Raw genomic sequence first — 21,657 nt, 5'->3', positions numbered from 1 at the left:
AGGAGAACGATCATAAGTTGCCCGAGGCTGCAATAGACCCTTGGAGACAAGTCGGCTGGAAGACGATGTTTTGAATCTCGACGCAATTTGAGTGTTCTATCGTCATTATGAGGCCCTGAGCGTTACAATTAACAATCAGTTTTGCATCGGATTCGAAAACGTAGAATCACCGGAGACGGACCAAGTGGTGCCCGAGGCAGCGATATCCCCTTGGAAAAAAGTCCGCTGGAGGACGATGTAGTGAATATCGACACAATTTGAGTGATCCTTCGTCATTAGGAGGCACTGAACGTTACAATTAACTATCTGTTTTGCGTCGGATTCGAAAATCTAGACTCACAGGAGAACGACCATAAGATGCCCGAGGCAGCAATAGACCCTTGGAGACAAGTCAGCTCGAGGCCCATGTATTGAATCTCGACGCAATTTGAGTGTTCCATCGTCATTAGGAAACCTCGAACGCTACAATTAACAATCAGTTTCGCGTCGGATTCGAAAATCTATACTCACAGGAGAAGGATCATATGGTGCCCGAGACAACAATATCCCCTTAGATACAAGTCGGCTGGAGGACGATGTATTGAATCTCGACGCAATTTGAGTGTTCTATCGTCATTTGGAGGCCCTGAACGCTACAATTAACTATCAGTTTTGCGTCGGATTCCAAAATCTAGACTCACAGGAGAACGATCGTAAGTTGCCCGAGGCTGCAATAGACCCTTGGAGACAAGTCGGTTGGAGGACGATGTATTGAATCCCGACGCAATTTGAGTTTTCCATCGTCATTGGGAAACCCTGAACGTTACAGTTTCGCGCCGGATTCGAAAATCTAGACTCACATGAGAGCGACCATAAGGAGCCCGCGGCAGCAATTTCCCCATGGAGACAAATCGGCTGGAGAACTATGTATTGAATCTCGACGCAATTTGAGTGTTCCATCGCCGTTAGGAGGCGCTGAACGTTACAATTAAATATCATTTTAGCGTCGGATTCGAAAATCTACTCACAGGAGAAGTATCATATGGTGCCCGAGACACCAATATCCCGCTTGATACAAGTCGGCTGGAGGACGATGTATTGAATCTCGACGCAATTTGAGTGTTCCATCGTCATTAGGAGGCCCTGAATGTTACAATTAACAATCAGCTTTGCGTCGGTTTCGAAAATCTAGACTCACAGGACAGCGACCATAAGGAGCCCGAGGCAGCAATATCCCCATGGAGACAAGTCGGCTGGAGGACGATGTATTGAATCTCGACGCAATTTGAGTGTTCCATCGTCATTAGGAGGCACAGAATGTTACAATTAACAATAAGTTTTGCGTCGGATTAGAATATCTAGACTCACAGGAGAACGACCATAAGGTGCCCGAGGCAGCAATAGACCCTTGGAGACAAGTCGGCTGGAGGACGATATATTGGATCACGACAAAATTTGAGTGTTCCATCGTCATTTGGAGGCCCTGAATGTTCAATTAACTATCAGGGTTTCGTCGGATTCGAAAATCTAGACTTACTGGAGACGGGCCATAAGGTGCCCGAGGCAGCAATATCCCCTTGGAGACCAGTCCGCTGGAGGACGATGTTTTGAATCGCGACGCAATTTGAGTGCTCCATCGTCATTAGGAGGCCCTGAACGTTACAATTAACAATCAGTTTTGCTTCGGATTCGAAAACGTAGAATCACCGGAGACGTAGCAAGTGGTGCCCGAGGCAGCGATATCCCCTTGGAAACAAGTCCGCTGGAGGACGATGTAGTGAATATCGACGCAATTTGAGTGATCCTTCGTCATTAGGAGGCCCTGAACGTTACAATTAACTATCTGTTTTGCGTCGGATTCGAAAATCTAGACTCACAGGAGAACGACCATAAGGTGCCCGAGCCAGCAATAGACCCTTGGAGACAAGTCGGCTCGAGGGCCATGTATTCAATCTCTACGCAATTTAAGTGTTCCATCGTCATTAGGAGTCCCTGAACGTTACAATTAACTATCTGCTTTGCGTCGGATTCGAAAATCTAGACTCACTGGAGACCGAACATAAGGTGTCCGAGGCAGCAATATCCCCTTGGAGACCAGTCCCCTGGAGGACGATGTGTTGAATCGCGACTCAATTTGAGTGCTACATCGTCATTAGGGGGCCCTGAACGTTACAATTAACTATCAGTTTTGCTACGGAGTCGAAAACGTAGAATCACCGGAGACGGACCAAGTGGTGCACGAGGCAGCGATATCCCCTTGGAGACAAGTCGGCTGGAGGACGATGTAGTGAATCTCGACGCAATTTGAGTGTTCCTTCGTCATTAGGACGCCCTGAACGTTTCAATTAACTATCTGTTTCGCGTCGGATTCGAAAATATAGTTTCACAGGGGAACGACCATAAGGTGCCCGAGGCAGCAATAGACCCTTTGAAACAAGTCGGCTCGAGGCCCATGTATTGAATCTCGACGCAATTTGAGTGTTCCATCGTCATTAGGAAACCTTGAACATTACAATTAACAATCAGTTCAGCGTCGGATTCGAAAATCTATACTTACAGGAGAAGGACCATATGGTGCCCGAGGCAGCAATATTCCCTTCGAGACAAGTCGGCTGGAGGACTATGTATTGAATCTCGACGCAATTTGAGTTTTCCATCGTCATTAGGAAACCCTGAACGTAACAATCAACTATCAGTTTCGCGTCGGATTCGAAAATCTAGACTCACACGAGAGCGACCATAAGGAGCCCGCGGCAGCAATTTCCCCATGGAGACAAATCGGCTGGAGAACTATGTATTGAATCTCGACGCAATTTGAGTGTTCCATCGTCGTTAGGGGGCGCTGAACGTTACAATTAACTATCATTTTAGCGTCGGATTCCAAAATCTACTCACAGGAGAGGTATCATATGGTGCCCGAGACATCAATATCCCCCTGGATACAAGTCGGCTGGAGGACGATGTATTGAATCGTGACTCAATTTGAGTACTCCATTGTCATTAGGAGGCCCTGAACGTTACAATCAACTATCCGTTTTGCTACGGATTCGAAAACGTAGAATCACCGGAGACGGACCAAGTGGTGTCCGAGGCAGCGTTATCCCCTTCGAGACAAGTCGGCCTGAGGACGATGTAGTGAATCTCAACGCAATCTGAGTGTTCCTTCGTCATTAGGACGCCCTGAACGTTACAATTAACTATCTGTTTTGCGTCGGATTCGAAAATATAGTTTCACAGGGGAACGACCATAAGGTGCCCGAGGCAGCAATAGACCCTTGGAGACAAGTTGGCTCGAGGCCCATGTATTGAATCTCGACGCAATTTGAGTGTTCCATCGTCATTAGGAAACCTTGAACGTTACAATTAACAATCAGTTTCGCGTCGGATTCGAAAATCTATACTCACAGGAGAAGGACCATATGGTGCCCGAGGCAGCAATATCCCCTTCGAGACAAGTCGGCTGGAGGACGATGTATTGAATCTCGACGCAATTTGAGTTTTCCATCATCATTAGCAGGCCCTGAATGTTACAATTAACAATCAGTTTTGCGTCGGATTAGAATATCTAGACTCACAGGAGAACGACCATAAGGTGCCCGAGGCAGCAATAGAACCATGGAGACAAATCGGCTGGAGGACGATGTATTGAATCTCGACGCAATTTGAGTGTTCCATCGTCATTAGGAGTCCCTGATCGTTACAATTAACTATCCGCTTTGCGTCGGATTCGAACGTCTAGACTCACAGGAGACCGAACATATATGGGGCCCGAGGCAGCAATAGACCCTTGGAGGCAAATCGGCTGAATGCCGATATATTGAATCTCGAGGAAATTAGAGTGTTCCATCGTCATTAGGAAACCCTGAGCGTTACAATTAACAATCAGTCTCGCGTCGGATTCGAAAATCTAGACTCACAGGAGAGCGACCATAAGGAGCCCGAGGCAGCAATATCCCCATGGAGACAAATCGGCTGGAGGACTATGTATTGAATCTCGACGCAATTTGAGTGTTCCATCGTCATTAGGAGGCTCTGAACTTTACAATTAACTATCAGTCTTGCTACGGTTTCGAAAACGTAGAATCACCGGAGAAGGACGAAGTGCTGCCCGAGGCAGCGATATTCCCTTGGAGACAAGTCGGCTGGAGGACGATGTAGTGAATCTCTACGCAATTTGAGTGTTCCTTCGTTATTAGGAGGCCCTGAACGTTACAATTAACTATCTGTTTTGCGTCGGATTCGAAAATCTAGTTTCACAGGAGAACGACCATAAGGTGCCCGAGGCAGCAATAGACCCTTGGAGACAGGTCGGCTCGAGCCCATGTATTGAATCTCGACGCAATTTGAGTGTTCCATCGTCATTGGGAAACACTGAACGTTACAATTAACATTCAGTTTCGCGTCGGATTCGAAAATTTATAATCACAGGAGAAGGACCATATGGTTCCCGGGGCAGCAATATCCCCTTCGAGACAAGTCGGCTGGAGGACGATGTATGGAATCTCGACACAATTTGAGTTTTCCATGATCATTAGGAAACCCTGATCGTTACAATTAACAATCAGTTTCGCGTCGTATTCGAAAATCTAGACTCACAGGAGAGCGACCATATGGAGCCCGAGGCAGCAATATCCCCATGGAGGCAAATTGGCTGGAGGACTATGTATTGAATCTCGACGCAATTTGAGTGTTCCATCGTCATTAGGAGGCGCTGAACATTACAATTAACTATCATTTAAGCGTCGGATTCGAAAATCTACTCAAAGGAGAAGGATCATATGAAGCCCGAGACAGCAATATCCCCTTGGATACAAGTCAGCTGGAGGACGATTTATTGGATCTCGACGCAATTTGAGTGTTCCATCGTCATTAGGAGGACGTGAACGTTACAATTAAAAATCAGTTTTGCGTCGGATTAGAAAATCTAAACTCGCAAGAGAACGACAATAAGGTGCACGAGGCAGCAATAGACCCTTGGTGGCAACTCGTCTGAAGGACGATGTATTTAATCTCGTCGCAATTAGAGTGTTCCATCGTCATTAGGAGGCCCTGAACGCTACAATTAACTATCAGTTTCGCGTCGGACTCAAAAATCTAGACTCACAGGAGACGGACCATTTGGTGCCGGAAGCAGCAATATCCCTTTGGAGACAAGTCGGCTGGAGGCTGACGTATTGAATCTCAACGCATTTTGAGTGTTCTATCGTCATTAGGAGGCGCTGAACGTTACAATTCACTATCATTTTTGCGTCGGGTTCGGAAACTAGACTCACAGAAGAACGATCATAAGGTGCCCGAGGCAGCAATAGACCCTTGGAGACAAGTTGGCTGGAGGACGATATATTGGATCACGACAAAATTTGAGTGTTCCATCGTCATTAGGAGGCCCTGAACGTTACAATTAACAATCAGTGTCGCGTCGGATTCGAAAACGTAGAATGACCGGAGACGGACCAAGTGGTGCGCGAGGCAGCGATATCCCCTTGGAAACAAGTCCGCTGGAGTACGATGTTGTGAATATCGACGCAATTTGAGTGTTCCTTCGTCATTAGGAGGCCCTGAACGTTACAATTAACTATCAATTTCGCGTCGTATTCGAAAATCTAGACTCACAGGAGACGGACCACATGGAGCCCTAGGCAGCAATAGACCCTTGGAGACAAGTCTGCTCGGTGCCGATGTATTGAATCTCGACGCAATTTGTGTTTTCCATCGTCATTAGGAGGCCATGAACGTTACAATTAACTGTCATTTTAGCGTCGGACTGAAAATCTAGAGTCACAGGTGACGGACCACATGGAGGCCGAGGCAGCAATATCCCCTTGTAGACAAGTCGGCTGGAGGTCGATGTAGTGACTCCCGACGCAATTTCAGTGTTCCATCGTCATTAGGAGGCGCTGAACGTTACAATTAACTTTCATTTTAGCGTCGGATTCGAAAATCCACTCACAGGAGAAGGATCATATGATGAACGAGACATCAATATCCCCTTGGATACAAGTCGGCTGGACGACGATGTATTGAATCTCGACGCTATTTGAGTGTTCCATCGTCATTAGGAGTCCCTGAACGTTACAATTAACTAACTGCTTTGCGTCGGATTCGAAAATCTAGACTCACAGGAGACCGAACATAAGGTGCCGAGGCAGCAATAGACTCTTGAAGACAAGTCGGCTGAAGGACGATGTATTGAATCTCGACGCAATTTGAGTGTTCCATCGTCATTATGAGGCCCTGAACGTTACAATGAACTATCAGTTTCGCGTCGGACTGAAAATCTAGAGTCACAGGTGACGGACCACATGGAGGCCGAGGCAGCAATATCCCCTTGTAGACAAGTCGGCTGGAGGTCGATGTAGTGACTCCCGACGCAATTTCAGTGTTCCATCGTCATTAGGAGGCGCTGAACGTTACAATTAACTATCTGCTTTGCGTCGGATTCGAAAATTTAGACTCACAGGAGACCGAACATAAGGTGCCCGAGGTAGCAATAGACTCTTGAAGACAAGTCGGCTGAAGGACGACGTATTGAATCTCGACGCAATTTGAGTGTTCCATCGGCATTATGAGGCCCTGAACGTTACAATGAACTATCAGTTTCGCGTCGGACTGAAAATCTAGAGTCACAGGTGACGGACCACATGGAGGCCGAGGCAGCAATATCCCCTTGTAGACAAGTCGGCTGGAGGTCGATGTAGTGACTCCCGACGCAATTTCAGTGTTCCATCGTCATTAGGAGGCGCTGAACGTTACAATTAACTATCTGCTTTGCGTCGGATTCGAAAATCTAGACTCACAGGAGAACGATCATAAGGTGCCCGAGGCTGCAATAGACCCTTGGAGACAAGTCGGCTGGAGGACGATATATTCGATCACGACAAAATTTGAGTGTTCCATCGTCATTTGGAGGCTCTGAATGTTACAATTAACTATCAGATTTTCATCGGATTCGAAAATCTAGACTCACTGGAGACGGACCAAGTGGTGCCCGAGGCAGCGATATCCCCCTGGAAACAAGTCCGCTGGAGGACGATGTAGTGAATATCGACGCAATTTGAGTGATCCTTTGTCATTAGGAGGCCCTGAACGTTACAATTAACTATCAGTTTCGCGACGGACTGAAAATCTAGACTCACAGGTGACGGACCATATGGAGCCCGAGGCAGCAGTATCCCCTTGTACACAAGTAGGCTGGAGGTCGATGTATTGACTCCCGACCCATTTTGAGTGTTCTATCGTCATTAGGAGGACCTGAACGTTACAATTAAAAATCAGTTTTGCGTCGGATTAGAAAATCTAGACTCGCAGGAGAACGAAAATAAGGTGCCCGAGGCAGCAATGGACTCTTGAAGACAAGTCGGCTGAAGGACGATGTATTTAATCTCGTCGCAATTAGAGAAATCTAGACTCACAGGAGACGGACCATTTGGTGCCGGAAGCAGCAATATCCCTTTGGAGACAAGTCGGCTGGAGGCTGACGTATTGAATCTCGACGCATTTTGAGTGTTCTATCGTCATTAGGAGGCGCTGAACGTTACAATTCACTATCATTTTTGCGTCGGGTTCGAAAATCTAGACTCACAGAAGAACGATCATAAGGTGCCCGAGGCAGCAATAGACCCTTGGAGACAAGTTGGCTGGAGGACGATATATTGGATCACGACAAAATTTGAGTGTTCCATCGTCATTAGGAGGCCCTGAACGTTACAATTAACAATCAGTTTTGCGTCGGATTCGAAAACGTAGAATGACCGGAGACGGACCAAGTGGTGCCCGATGCAGCGATATCCCCTTGGAGACAAGTCGGCTGGAGGACGATGCAGTGAACTTCTACGCAATTTGAGTGTTCCTTCGTCATTAGGAGGCCCTGAACGTTACAATAAACTATCTGTTTTGCGTCGGATTCGAAAATCTAGTTTCACAGGAGAACGACCATAAGGTGCCCGAGGCAGCAATAGACCCTTGGAGACAGGTCGGCTCGAGCCCATGTATTTAATCTCGACGCAATTTGAGTGTTCCATCGTCATTAGGAAACACTGAACGTTACAATTGAAAATCAGTATCGCGTCGGATTCGAAAATCTATAATCACAGGAGAAGGACCATATGGTGCCCGGGGCAGCAATATCCCCTTCGAGACATGTCGGCTGGAGGACGATGTATTGAATCTCGACACAATGTGAGTTTTTCATGATCATTAGGAAACCCTGAAAGTTACAATTAACAATCAGTTTCGCGTCGTATTCGAAAATCTAGACTCACAGGAGAGCGACCATAAGGAGCCCGATGCAGCAATATCCCCATGGAGACAAATCGGCTGGAGGACTATGTATTGAATCTCGACGCAATTTGAGTGTTCCATCGTCATTAGGAGGCGCTGAACGTTACAATTAACTATCAGTTTTGCGTCGGATTCGAAACTCTAGACTCACTGGAGACGGACCATAAGATACCCGAAGTAGCAATATCCCCTTGGAGACCAGTCCGCTGGAGGACGGTGTATTGAGTCTCGATTCAATTTGAGTGTTCCATCGTCATTAGGAGGCGCTGAACGTTCCAATTAACTATCATTTTAGCGTCGGATTCGAAAATCTAATGAAAGGAGAAGGATCATATGAAGCCCGAGACAGCAATATCCCCTTGGATACAAGTCAGCTGGAGGACGATTTATTGAATCTCGACGCAATTTGGGTGTTCCATCGTCATTAGGAGGACCTGAACGTTTCAATTAAAAATCAGTTTTGCGTCGGATTAGAAAATCTAGACTCACAGGAGAACGACCATAAGGTGCACGAGGCAGCAATAGACCCTTGGAGGCAAGTCGTCTGAATGACGATGTATTGAATCTCGTCGCAATTTGAGTGTTCCATCGTCATTAGGAGGCCCTGAACGCTACAATTAACTATCAGTTTCGCGTCGGATTCAAGAATCTAGACTCACAGGAGACGGACCATTTGGTGCCGGAAGCAGCAATATCCCTTTGGAGACAAGTCGGCTGGATCCCTTGGTATTGAATCTCGACGCATTTTGAGTGTTCTATCGTCATTAGGAGGCGCTGAACGTTACAATTCACTATCATTTTTGCGTCGGGTTCGAAAATCTAGACTCACAGAAGAACGATCATAAGGTGCCCGAGGCAGCAATAGACCCTTGGAGACAAGTCGGCTGAAGGACGATGTATTGAATCTCGACGCAATTTGAGTGTTCCATCGTCATTATGAGGCCCTGAACGTTACAATTAACTATCAGTTTCGCGTCGGACTGATAATCTAGACTCACAGGTGACAGACCACAAGGAGTCCGAGGCAGCAATATCCCCTTGAATACAAGTCGGCTGGAGGTCGATGTATTGACTCCCGACGCAATTTGAGTGTTCCATCGTCATTAGGAGGCGTTGAACGTTACAATTAACTATCATTTTAGCGTCGGATTCGAAAATCAACTCACAGGAGAAGGATCACATGAAGCGCGAGACAGCAATATCCCCTTGGATACAAGTCGGCTGGAGGACGATGTATTGAATCTCGACGCAGTTTGAGTGTTCCATCGTCATTAGGAGGACCTGAACGTTACAAGTAACAATCAGTTTTGTGTCGGATCAGAAAATCTAGACTCACAGGCGACCGACCATAAGGTGCCCGAGGCAGCAACAAACCCATAGAGACAAGTCGGCTGAAGGACGATGTATTGAATCTCGTCGCAATTTGAGCGTTCCATCGCCATTATGAGGCCCTGAACGTTACTATTAACTATCTGTTTTGCGTCGCATTCGAAAATCTAGACTCACAGGAAAACGATCATAAGGTGCCCCAGCCAGCAATTGACCCTTGGATACAAGTCGGCTGGAGGACGATGTATTGAATCTCGACGCAGTTTGAGTGTTCCATCGTCATTAGGAGGACCTGAACGTTACAAGTAACTATCAGTTTTTCGTCGGATTCGAGAATCTAGACTCACAGTAGACGGACCTTAAGGTGCCCAAAGCAGCAATATCCCCTTTTAGACCAGTCCGCTGGAGGACGATTTATTGAATCGCGACGCAATTTCGGTGCTCCATCGTCATTAGGAGGCCCTGAACGTTACAATTAACTATCAGTTTCGCGTCGGATTCGAAAATCTAGACTCACAGGAGAACGACCGTAAGGTGCCCGAGGCAGCAACAGACCCATGGCGACAAGTCGGGTGGAGGCCGATGTATTGAATCTCGACGCAATTTGTGTTTTCCATCGTCATTAGGAGGCCATGAACGTTACAATTAACTATCTGTTTTGCGTCGGACTCGAAAATCTAGACCCACAGGAGAACGACCATAAGGTGCCCGAGGCAGCAATAGACTCTTGGAGACAAGTCGGCTGAAGGACGATGTATTGAATTTCGACGCAATTTGAGTGTTCGATCGTCATTAGGAGGCCCTGAACGGTACAATTAACTATCAGTTTCGCGTCGGATTCGAAAATCTAGACTCACAGGAGACGGACCACATGGAGCCCGAGGCAGCAATAGCCCCTTGTAGACAAGTCGGCTCGAGGCCGGTGTATTGAATCTCGACGCAATTTGAATGTTCCATCGTCATTTTGAGGCCCTGAACGTTACAATTAACTATCAGTTTTGGGTCGGATTCCAAAATCTTGTCTCAAAGGAGAACGACCATAAGGTGCCCGACGCTGCATTAGACCTTTGGAGACAAGTCGGCTGAAGGACGATGTATTAAATCTCGGCGCAATTTGAGTGTTCCATCGTCATGATGAACGAGACATCAATATCCCCTTGGATACAAGTCGGCTGGACGACGATGTATTGAATCACGACGCTATTTCAGTGTCCCATCGTCATTAGGAGGCCCTGAACGTTAGAATTAACCATCAGGTTCGCGTCGGATTCGAAAATCTAGACACACAGGAGAACGACCGTAAGGTGCCCGAGGTAGCTACAGACCCTTGGAGACAGGTCGGCTGGGGGCCGATGTATTGAATCTCGAAGCAATTTGAGTGTTCCATCGTCATTAGGAGGCCCTGAACGTTACAATTAACCATCATTTTTGCGTCGGATTCGAAAATCTAGACTCACAGGAGAACGAACATAAGGTGCCCGAGGCAGCAATAGACCCTTGGAGACAAGTCGGTTGGAGGACGATGTATTGAGTCTCGACGCAATTTGAGTGTTCAATCGCCATTAGGTGGCGCTGACCGTTACAATTAACTATCATTTTAGCGTCGGATTCGAAAATCTACTCACAGGAGAAGGACTATATCAAGACCGAGACAGCAATATCCCCTTTGGTACAAGTCGGCTGGAGGACGATGTATTGAATCTCGACGCAATTTGAGTGTTCCATCGTCATTAGGAGGCGCTGAACATTACAATTAACTATCATTTAAGCGTCGGATTCGAAAATCTACTCAAAGGAGAAGGATCATATGAAGCCCGAGACAGCAATATCCCCTTGGATACAAGTCAGCTGGAGGACGATTTATTGGATCTCGACGCAATTTGAGTGTTCCATCGTCATTAGGAGGACGTGAACGTTACAATTAAAAATCAGTTTTGCGTCGGATTAGAAAATCTAAACTCGCAAGAGAACGACAATAAGGTGCACGAGGCAGCAATAGACCCTTGGTGGCAACTCGTCTGAAGGACGATGTATTTAATCTCGTCGCAATTAGAGTGTTCCATCGTCATTAGGAGGCCCTGAACGCTACAATTAACTATCAGTTTCGCGTCGGACTCAAAAATCTAGACTCACAGGAGACGGACCATTTGGTGCCGGAAGCAGCAATATCCCTTTGGAGACAAGTCGGCTGGAGGCTGACGTATTGAATCTCAACGCATTTTGAGTGTTCTATCGTCATTAGGAGGCGCTGAACGTTACAATTCACTATCATTTTTGCGTCGGGTTCGAAAACTAGACTCACAGAAGAACGATCATAAGGTGCCCGAGGCAGCAATAGACCCTTGGAGACAAGTTGGCTGGAGGACGATATATTGGATCACGACAAAATTTGAGTGTTCCATCGTCATTAGGAGGCCCTGAACGTTACAATTAACAATCAGTTTCGCGTCGGATTCGAAAACGTAGAATGACCGGAGACGGACCAAGTGGTGCGCGAGGCAGCGATATCCCCTTGGAAACAAGTCCGCTGGAGTACGATGTAGTGAATATCGACGCAATTTGAGTGTTCCTTCGTCATTAGGAGGCCCTGAACGTTACAATTAACTATCTGTTTTGCGTCGGATTCGAAAATCTAGACGCACAGGTGAACGACCATAAGGTGCCCCAGCCAGGTATAGAACCTTGGAGTCAAAACGGCTCGAGGCCCATGTATTTAATCTCGACGCAATTTGAGTGTTCCATCGTCATTAGGAGTCCCTGAACGTTACAATTAACTATCTGCTTTGCGTCGGATTCGAAAATCTAGACTCACAGGAGACCGAACATAAGGTGCCCGAGGCAGCAATAGACTCTTGAAGACAAGTCGGCTGAAGGACAACGTATTGAATCTCGACGCAATTTGAGTGTTCCATCGTCATTATGAGGCCCTGAACGTTACAATTAACTATCAATTTCGCGTCGTATTCGAAAATCTAGACTCACAGGAGACGGACCACATGGAGCCCTAGGCAGCAATAGACCCTTGGAGACAAGTCTGCTCGGTGCCGATGTATTGAATCTCGACGCAATTTGTGTTTTCCATCGTCATTAGGAGGCCATGAACGTTACAATTAACTATCTGTTTTGCGTCGGACTCGAAAATCTAGACTCACAGGAGAACGACCATAAGGTGCCCGAGGCAGCAATAGACTCTTGGAGACAAGTCGACTGAAGGACGATGTATTAAATCTCGGCGCAATTTGAGTGTTCCATCGTCATTAGGAGGCCCTGAACGTTACAATTAACTATCATTTTAGCGTCGGATTCGAAAATCCACTCACAGGAGAAGGATCATATGATGAACGAGACATCAATATCCCCTTGGATACAAGTCGGCTGGACGACGATGTATTGAATCTCGACGCTATTTGAGTGTTCCATCGTCATTAGGAGTCCCTGAACGTTACAATTAACTAACTGCTTTGCGTCGGATTCGAAAATCTAGACTCACAGGAGACCGAACATAAGGTGCCGAGGCAGCAATAGACTCTTGAAGACAAGTCGGCTGAAGGACGATGTATTGATTCTCGACGCAATTTGAGTGTTCCATCGTCGTTATGAGGCCCTGAACGTTACAATGAACTATCAGTTTCGCGTCGGACTGAAAATCTAGAGTCACAGGTGACGGACCACATGGAGGCCGAGGCAGCAATATCCCCTTGTAGACAAGTCGGCTGGAGGTCGATGTAGTGACTCCCGACGCAATTTCAGTGTTCCATCGTCATTAGGAGGCGCTGAACGTTACAATTAACTATCTGTTTTGCGTCGGATTCGAAAATTTAGACTCACAGGAGACCGAACATAAGGTGCCCGAGGTAGCAATAGACTCTTGAAGACAAGTCGGCTGTAGGACGATGTATTGAATCTCAACGCAATTTGAGTGTTCTATCGTCATTAGGAGGCCCTGAACGCTACACTTAACTATCAGTTTTGCGTCGGATTCGAAAATCTAGACTCACAGGAGAACGATCATAAGGTGCCCGAGGCTGCAATAGACCCTTGGAGACAAGTCGGCTGGAGGACGATATATTCGATCACGACAAAATTTGAGTGTTCCATCGTCATTTGGAGGCTCTGAATGTTACAATTAACTATCAGATTTTCATCGGATTCGAAAATCTAGACTCACTGGAGACGGACCAAGTGGTGCCCGAGGCAGCGATATCCCCCTGGAAACAAGTCCGCTGGAGGACGATGTAGTGAATATCGACGCAATTTGAGTGATCCTTTGTCATTAGGAGGCCCTGAACGTTACAATTAACTATCAGTTTCGCGACGGACTGAAAATCTAGACTCACAGGTGACGGTCCATATGGAGCCCGAGGCAGCAGTATCCCCTTGTACACAAGTAGGCTGGAGGTCGATGTATTGACTCCCGACCCATTTTGAGTGTTCTATCGTCATTAGGAGGACCTGAACGTTACAATTAAAAATCAGTTTTGCGTCGGATTAGAAAATCTAGACTCGCAGGAGAACGAAAATAAGGTGCCCGAGGCAGCAATAGACTCTTGAAGACAAGTCGGCTGAAGGACGATGTATTTAATCTCGTCGCAATTAGAGAAATCTAGACTCACAGGAGACGGACCATTTGGTGCCGGAAGCAGCAATATCCCTTTGGAGACAAGTCGGCTGGAGGCTGACGTATTGAATCTCGACGCATTTTGAGTGTTCTATCGTCATTAGGAGGCGCTGAACGTTACAATTCACTATCATTTTTGCGTCGTGTTCGAAAATCTAGACTCACAGAAGAACGATCATAAGGTGCCCGAGGCAGCAATAGACCCTTGGAGACAAGTTGGCTGGAGGACGATATATTGGATCACGACAAAATTTGAGTGTTCCATCGTCATTAGGAGGCCCTGAACGTTACAATTAACAATCAGTTTTGCGTCGGATTCGAAAACGTAGAATGACCGGAGACGGACCAAGTGGTGCCCGAGGCAGCGATATCCCCTTGGAGACAAGTCGGCTGGAGGACGATGCAGTGAACTTCTACGCAATTTGAGTGTTCCTTCGTCATTAGGAGGCCCTGAACGTTACAATAAACTATCTGTTTTGCGTCGGATTCGAAAATCTAGTTTCACAGGAGAACGACCATAAGGTGCCCGAGGCAGCAATAGACCCTTGGAGACAGGTCGGCTCGAGCCCATGTATTTAATCTCGACGCAATTTGAGTGTTCCATCGTCATTAGGAAACACTGAACGTTACAATTGAAAATCAGTATTGCGTCGGATTCGAAAATCTATAATCACAGGAGAAGGACCATATGGTGCCCGGGGCAGCAATATCCCCTTCGAGACATGTCGGCTGGAGGACGATGTATTGAATCTCGACACAATGTGAGTTTTTCATGATCATTAGGAAACCCTGAAAGTTACAATTAACAATCAGTTTCGCGTCGTATTCGAAAATCTAGACTCACAGGAGAGCGACCATAAGGAGCCCGATGCAGCAATATCCCCATGGAGACAAATCGGCTGGAGGACTATGTATTGAATCTCGACGCAATTTGAGTGTTCCATCGTCATTAGGAGGCGCTGAACGTTACAATTAACTATCAGTTTTGCGTCGGATTCGAAACTCTAGACTCACTGGAGACGGACCATAAGATACCCGAAGTAGCAATATCCCCTTGGAGACCAGTCCGCTGGAGGACGGTGTATTGAGTCTCGATTCAATTTGAGTGTTCCATCGTCATTAGGAGGCGCTGAACGTTCCAATTAACTATCATTTTAGCGTCGGATTCGAAAATCTAATGAAAGGAGAAGGATCATATGAAGCCCGAGACAGCAATATCCCCTTGGATACAAGTCAGCTGGAGGACGATTTATTGAATCTCGACGCAATTTGGGTGTTCCATCGTCATTAGGAGGACCTGAACGTTTCAATTAAAAATCAGTTTTGCGTCGGATTAGAAAATCTAGACTCACAGGAGAACGACCATAAGGTGCACGAGGCAGCAATAGACCCTTGGAGGCAAGTCGTCTGAATGACGATGTATTGAATCTCGTCGCAATTTGAGTGTTCCATCGTCATTAGGAGGCCCTGAACGCTACAATTAACTATCAGTTTCGCGTCGGATTCAAGAATCTAGACTCACAGGAGACGGACCATTTGGTGCCGGAAGCAGCAATATCCCTTTGGAGACAAGTCGGCTGGATCCCTTGGTATTGAATCTCGACGCATTTTGAGTGTTCTATCGTCATTAGGAGGCGCTGAACGTTACAATTCACTATCATTTTTGCGTCGGGTTCGAAAATCTAGACTCACAGAAGAACGATCATAAGGTGCCCGAGGCAGCAATAGACCCTTGGAGACAAGTCGGCTGAAGGACGATGTATTGAATCTCGACGCAATTTGAGTGTTCCATCGTCATTATGAGGCCCTGAACGTTACAATTAACTATCAGTTTCGCGTCGGACTGATAATCTAGACTCACAGGTGACAGACCACAAGGAGTCCGAGGCAGCAATATCCCCTTGAATACAAGTCGGCTGGAGGTCGATGTATTGACTCCCGACGCAATTTGAGTGTTCCATCGTCATTAGGAGGCGCTGAACGTTACAATTAACTATCATTTTTGCGTCGGATTCGAAAATCTAGGCTCACTGGGGAACGACCATATGGGGCCCGAGGCAGAAATAGACCCTTGGAGACAAATCGGCTGAATGCCGATATATTAAATCTCGACGCAATTAGAGTGTTCCATCGCCATTATGAGGCCCTGAACGTTACAATTAACTATCAGATTTGCGTCGGATTCGAAAATCTAGACTCACAGGAAAACGATCATAAGGTGCCCCAGCCAGCAATTGACCCTTGGAGACAGGTCCGCTGGAGGACGATGTATTGGATCGCGACGCAATTTGAGTCTTTCAAAGTAACTAGGAGTCCCTGAATGTTACAATTAACTATCAGTTTTTCGTCGGATTCGAAAATCTAGACTCACTGGAGACGGAACATAAGGTACCCGAAGCAGCAATATCCCCTTGGAGACCTGTCCGCTGGAGGACGATGTATTGAATCGCGACGCAATTTGAGTGCTCCATCGTCATTAGGAGGCCCTGTACGTTAGAATTAACTATCAGGTTCGCGTCGGATTCGAAAATCTAGACTCACAGGAGAACGACCATAAGGTGCCCGAGGCAGCAATAGACCCTTGGAGACAAGTCGGCTGGAGGACGATGTATTGAGTCTCGACGCAATTTGAGTGTTCCATCGTCATTAGGAGGCGTTGAACGTTACAATTAACTATCATTTTAGCGTCGGATTCGAAAATCAACTCACAGGAGAAGGATCACATGAAGCGCGAGACAGCAATATCCCCTTGGATACAAGTCGGCTGGAGGACGATGTATTGAATCTCGACGCAGTTTGAGTGTTCCATCGTCATTAGGAGGACCTGAACGTTACAAGTAACAATCAGTTTTGTGTCGGATCAGAAAATCTAGACTCACAGGCGACCGACCATAAGGTGCCCGAGGCAGCAACAAACCCATGGAGACAAGTCGGCTGAAGGACGATGTATTGAATCTCGTCGCAATTTGAGCGTTCCATCGCCATTATGAGGCCCTGAACGTTACAATTAACTATCTGTTTTGCATCGCATTCGAAAATCTGGACTCACAGGAAAACGATCATAAGGTGCCCCAGCCAGCAATTGACCCTTGGATACAAGTCGGCTGGAGGACGATGTATTGAATCTCGACGCAGTTTGAGTGTTCCATCGTCATTAGGAGGACCTGAACGTTACAAGTAACTATCAGTTTTTCGTCGGATTCGAGAATCTAGACTCACAGTAGACGGACCTTAAGGTGCCCAAAGCAGCAATATCCCCTTTTAGACCAGTCCGCTGGAGGACGATTTATTGAATCGCGACGCAATTTCGGTGCTCCATCGTCATTAGGAGGCCCTGAACGTTACAATTAACTATCAGTTTCGCGTCGGATTCGAAAATCTAGACTCACAGGAGAACGACCGTAAGGTGCCCGAGGCAGCAACAGACCCATGGCGACAAGTCGGGTGGAGGCCGATGTATTGAATCTCGACGCAATTTGTGTTTTCCATCGTCATTAGGAGGCCATGAACGTTACAATTAACTATCTGTTTTGCGTCGGACTCGAAAATCTAGACCCACAGGAGAACGACCATAAGGTGCCCGAGGCAGCAATAGACTCTTGGAGACAAGTCGGCTGAAGGACGATGTATTGAATTTCGACGCAATTTGAGTGTTCGATCGTCATTAGGAGGCCCTGAACGGTACAATTAACTATCAGTTTCGCGTCGGATTCGAAAATCTAGACTCACAGGAGACGGACCACATGGAGCCCGAGGCAGCAATAGCCCCTTGTAGACAAGTCGGCTCGAGGCCGGTGTATTGAATCTCGACGCAATTTGAATGTTCCATCGTCATTTTGGGGCCCTGAACGTTACAATTAACTATCAGTTTTGGGTCGGATTCCAAAATCTTGTCTCAAAGGAGAACGACCATAAGGTGCCCGACGCTGCATTAGACCTTTGGAGACAAGTCGGCTGAAGGACGATGTATTAAATCTCGGCGCAATTTGAGTTTTCCATCGTCATGATGAACGAGACATCAATATCCCCTTGGATACAAGTCGGCTGGACGACGATGTATTGAATCACGACGCTATTTCAGTGTCCCATCGTCATTAGGAGGCCCTGAACGTTAGAATTAACCATCAGGTTCGCGTCGGATTCGAAAATCTAGACTCACAGGAGAACGACCGTAAGGTGCCCGAGGTAGCTACAGACCCTTGGAGACAGGTCGGCTGGGGGCCGATGTATTGAATCTCGACGCAATTTGAGTGTTCCATCGTCATTAGGAGGCCCTGAACGTTACAATTAACCATCATTTTTGCGTCGGATTCGAAAATCTAGACTCACAGGAGAACGAACATAAGGTGCCCGAGGCAGCAATAGACCCTTGGAGACAAGTCGGTTGGAGGACGATGTATTGAGTCTCGACGCAATTTGAGTGTTCAATCGCCATTAGGTGGCGCTGACCGTTACAATTAACTATCATTTTAGCGTCGGATTCGAAAATCTACTCACAGGAGAAGGACTATATCAGGACCGAGACAGCAATATCCCCTTTGGTACAAGTCGGCTGGAGGACGGTGTATTGAATCTCGACGCAATTTGAGTGTTCCATCGTCATTAGGAGGCACTGAACGTTACAATCAACTATTATTTTAGCGTCGGATTCGAAAATCCACTCACAGGAGAAGGATGATATGGTGCCCGAGACAGCAATATCCCCTTGGAGACAAGTCGGCTGGAGGCCGATGTATTGAATCTCGACCCAATTTGAGTGTTCCATCGTCATTAGGTGGCCCTGAGCGTTACTATTAACTATAAGTTTTGCGTCGGGTTCGAAAATCTAGAACCACAGGAAAACGATCATAAGGTGCCTGAGGCAGCAATAGACCCCAGGAGAAAAGTCGGCTGGAAGACGATGTATTGGATCGCGACGTAAGTTGAGTGTTCCATCCCAATTAGGAGGCCCTGAATGTTACAATTAACTAACAGTTTTTCGTCGGATTCGAAAATCTAGACTCACTGGAGACGGACCATAAGGTTCCCGAGGCAATATCCCCTTGGAGACCAGTCCGCTGGAGGACGATGTATTGAATCGCGACGCAATTTGAGTGCTCCATCGTCATTACGAGGCCCTGAACGTTGCAATTAACTATCAGTTTTGCGTCGGATTCGAAAACTTAGAATCACCGGAGACGGACCATGTGGTGCCCGAGGCAGCGATATCCCCTTGGAGCCAAGCCGGCTGGAGGACGATGTATTGAATCTCGACGCAATTTGAGTGTTCAATCGTCATTAGGAGGTGCTGAACTGTACAATTAAATATCAGATATGCGTCGGATTGGATAATCTAGACTCACAGGAGACGGACCATGTGGTGCCCGAGGCAGCGATATCCCCTTGGAAACAAGTCCGCTGGAGGTCGATGTAGTGAATATCGACGCAATTTGAGTGTTCCATCGTCATTAGGAGGCGCTGAACGTTACAATTAACTATCATTTTAGCGTCGGTTTCGAAAATCCACTTACAGGAGAAGGATCATATGGTGACCGAGACATCAATATCCCCTTGGATACAAGTCGGCTGGACGACGATGTATTGAATCTCGACGCAATTTGAGTGTTCTATCGTCATTAGGAGGCCCTGAACGTTACAATTAATTATCAGTTTTGCGTCGGATTCGAAAATCTAGACTCACAGGAAAACAATCATTAGGTGCCCCAGACAGCAATTGACGCTTGGAGACAGGTCGGCTGGAGGACGATGTATTGGATCGCGAAGCAATTTGAGTGTTCCAACGTAACTAGGAGGCCCTGAATGTTACAATTAACTATCAGTTTCGCGTCGTATTGGAAAATCTTGACTCACAGGAGACGGGCCACATGGAGCCCGAGGCAGCAATAGACCCTTGGAGACAATTCGCCTCGGGGCCGATGTATTGAATCTCGACGCAATTTGAGTGTTCCATCGTCATTAGGAGGCCATGAACGTTACAATTAACTATCTGTTTTGCGTCGGATTCGAAATTCTAGACTCACAGGAGAACGACCATAAGGTGCCCGAGGCAGCAATTGACTCTTGGAGACATGTCGGCTGAAGGACGATATATAGAATTTCGACGCAATTTGAGTGTTCGATCGTCATTAGGAGGCCATGGACGGTACAATTAACTATCAGTTTCGCGTCGGATTTGAAAATCTAGACTCACAGGAGACGGACCACATGGAGCCCGACTCAGCAATAGACCCTTGTAGACAATTCGGCTCGAGGCCGGTGTATTGAATCTCGACGCAATTTGAGTGTTCCATCGTCATTTTGAGGCCCTGAACGTTACAATTAACTATCATTTTAGCGTCGGATTCGAACATCCACTCACAGGAGTAGGGTCATATTGTGACCGAGACATCAATATCCCCTTGGATACAAGTCGGCTGGACGACGATGTAATGAATCTCGACGCAATTTGAGTGTTCCATCGTTATTAGGAGGCCCTGAACGTTACAATTAACTATAAGTTTTGCAGTGGATTCGAAAATCTAAACTCACAGGAAAACGATCATAGGGTGCCCCAGACAGCAATTGACCCTTGGAGACAGATCGGCTGGAGGACGATGTATTGGATCGCGACGCAATTTGAGTGTTCCAACGTAAGTAGGAGGCCCTGAATGTTACAATTAACTATCAGTTTTTCGTCGGATTCGAGAATCTAGACTCACATTAGACGGACCATAAGGTGCCCAAAGCAGCAATATCCCCTTTTAGACCAGTCCGCTGGAGGACGATTTATTGAATCGCGACGCAATTTGGGTGCTCCATCGTCATTAGGAGGCCCTGAACGTTACAATTAACTATCAGTTTCGCGTCGGATTCGAAAATCTAGACTCACAGGAGAACGACCGTAAGGTGCCTGAGGCAGCAACAGACCCGTGGCGACAAGTCGGGTGGAGGCCGATGTATTGAATCTCGACGCAATTTGTGTTTTCCATCGTCACTAGGAGGCCATGAACGTTACAATTAACTATCTGTTTTGCGTCGGACTCGAAAATCTAGACCCACAGGAGAACGACCATAAGGTGCCCGAGGCAGCAATAGACTCTTGGAGACAAGTCGGCTGAAGGACGATGTATTGAATTTCGACGCAATTTGAGTGTTCGATCGTCATTAGGAGGCCCTGAACGGTACAATTAACTATCAGTTTCGCGTCGGATTCGAAAATCTAGACTCACAGGAGACGGACCACATGGAGCCCGAGGCAGCAATAGACCCTTGTAGACTAGTCGGCTCGAGGCCGGTGTATTGAATCTCGACGCAATTTGAGTGTTCCATCGTCATTTTGAGGCCCTGAACGTTACAATTAACTATCAGTTTTGGGTCGGATTCCAAAATCTTGTCTCACAGGAGAACGACCATAAGGTGCCCGACGCTGCATTTGACCTTTGGAGACAAGTCGGCTGAAGGACGATGTATTA

The sequence above is a fragment of the Schistocerca americana genome, chromosome 6 (assembly GCF_021461395.2).
Source record: "Schistocerca americana isolate TAMUIC-IGC-003095 chromosome 6, iqSchAmer2.1, whole genome shotgun sequence".
Lineage (NCBI taxonomy): Eukaryota > Metazoa > Arthropoda > Insecta > Orthoptera > Acrididae > Schistocerca > Schistocerca americana.
This window is presented reverse-complemented; position numbering follows the sequence as displayed.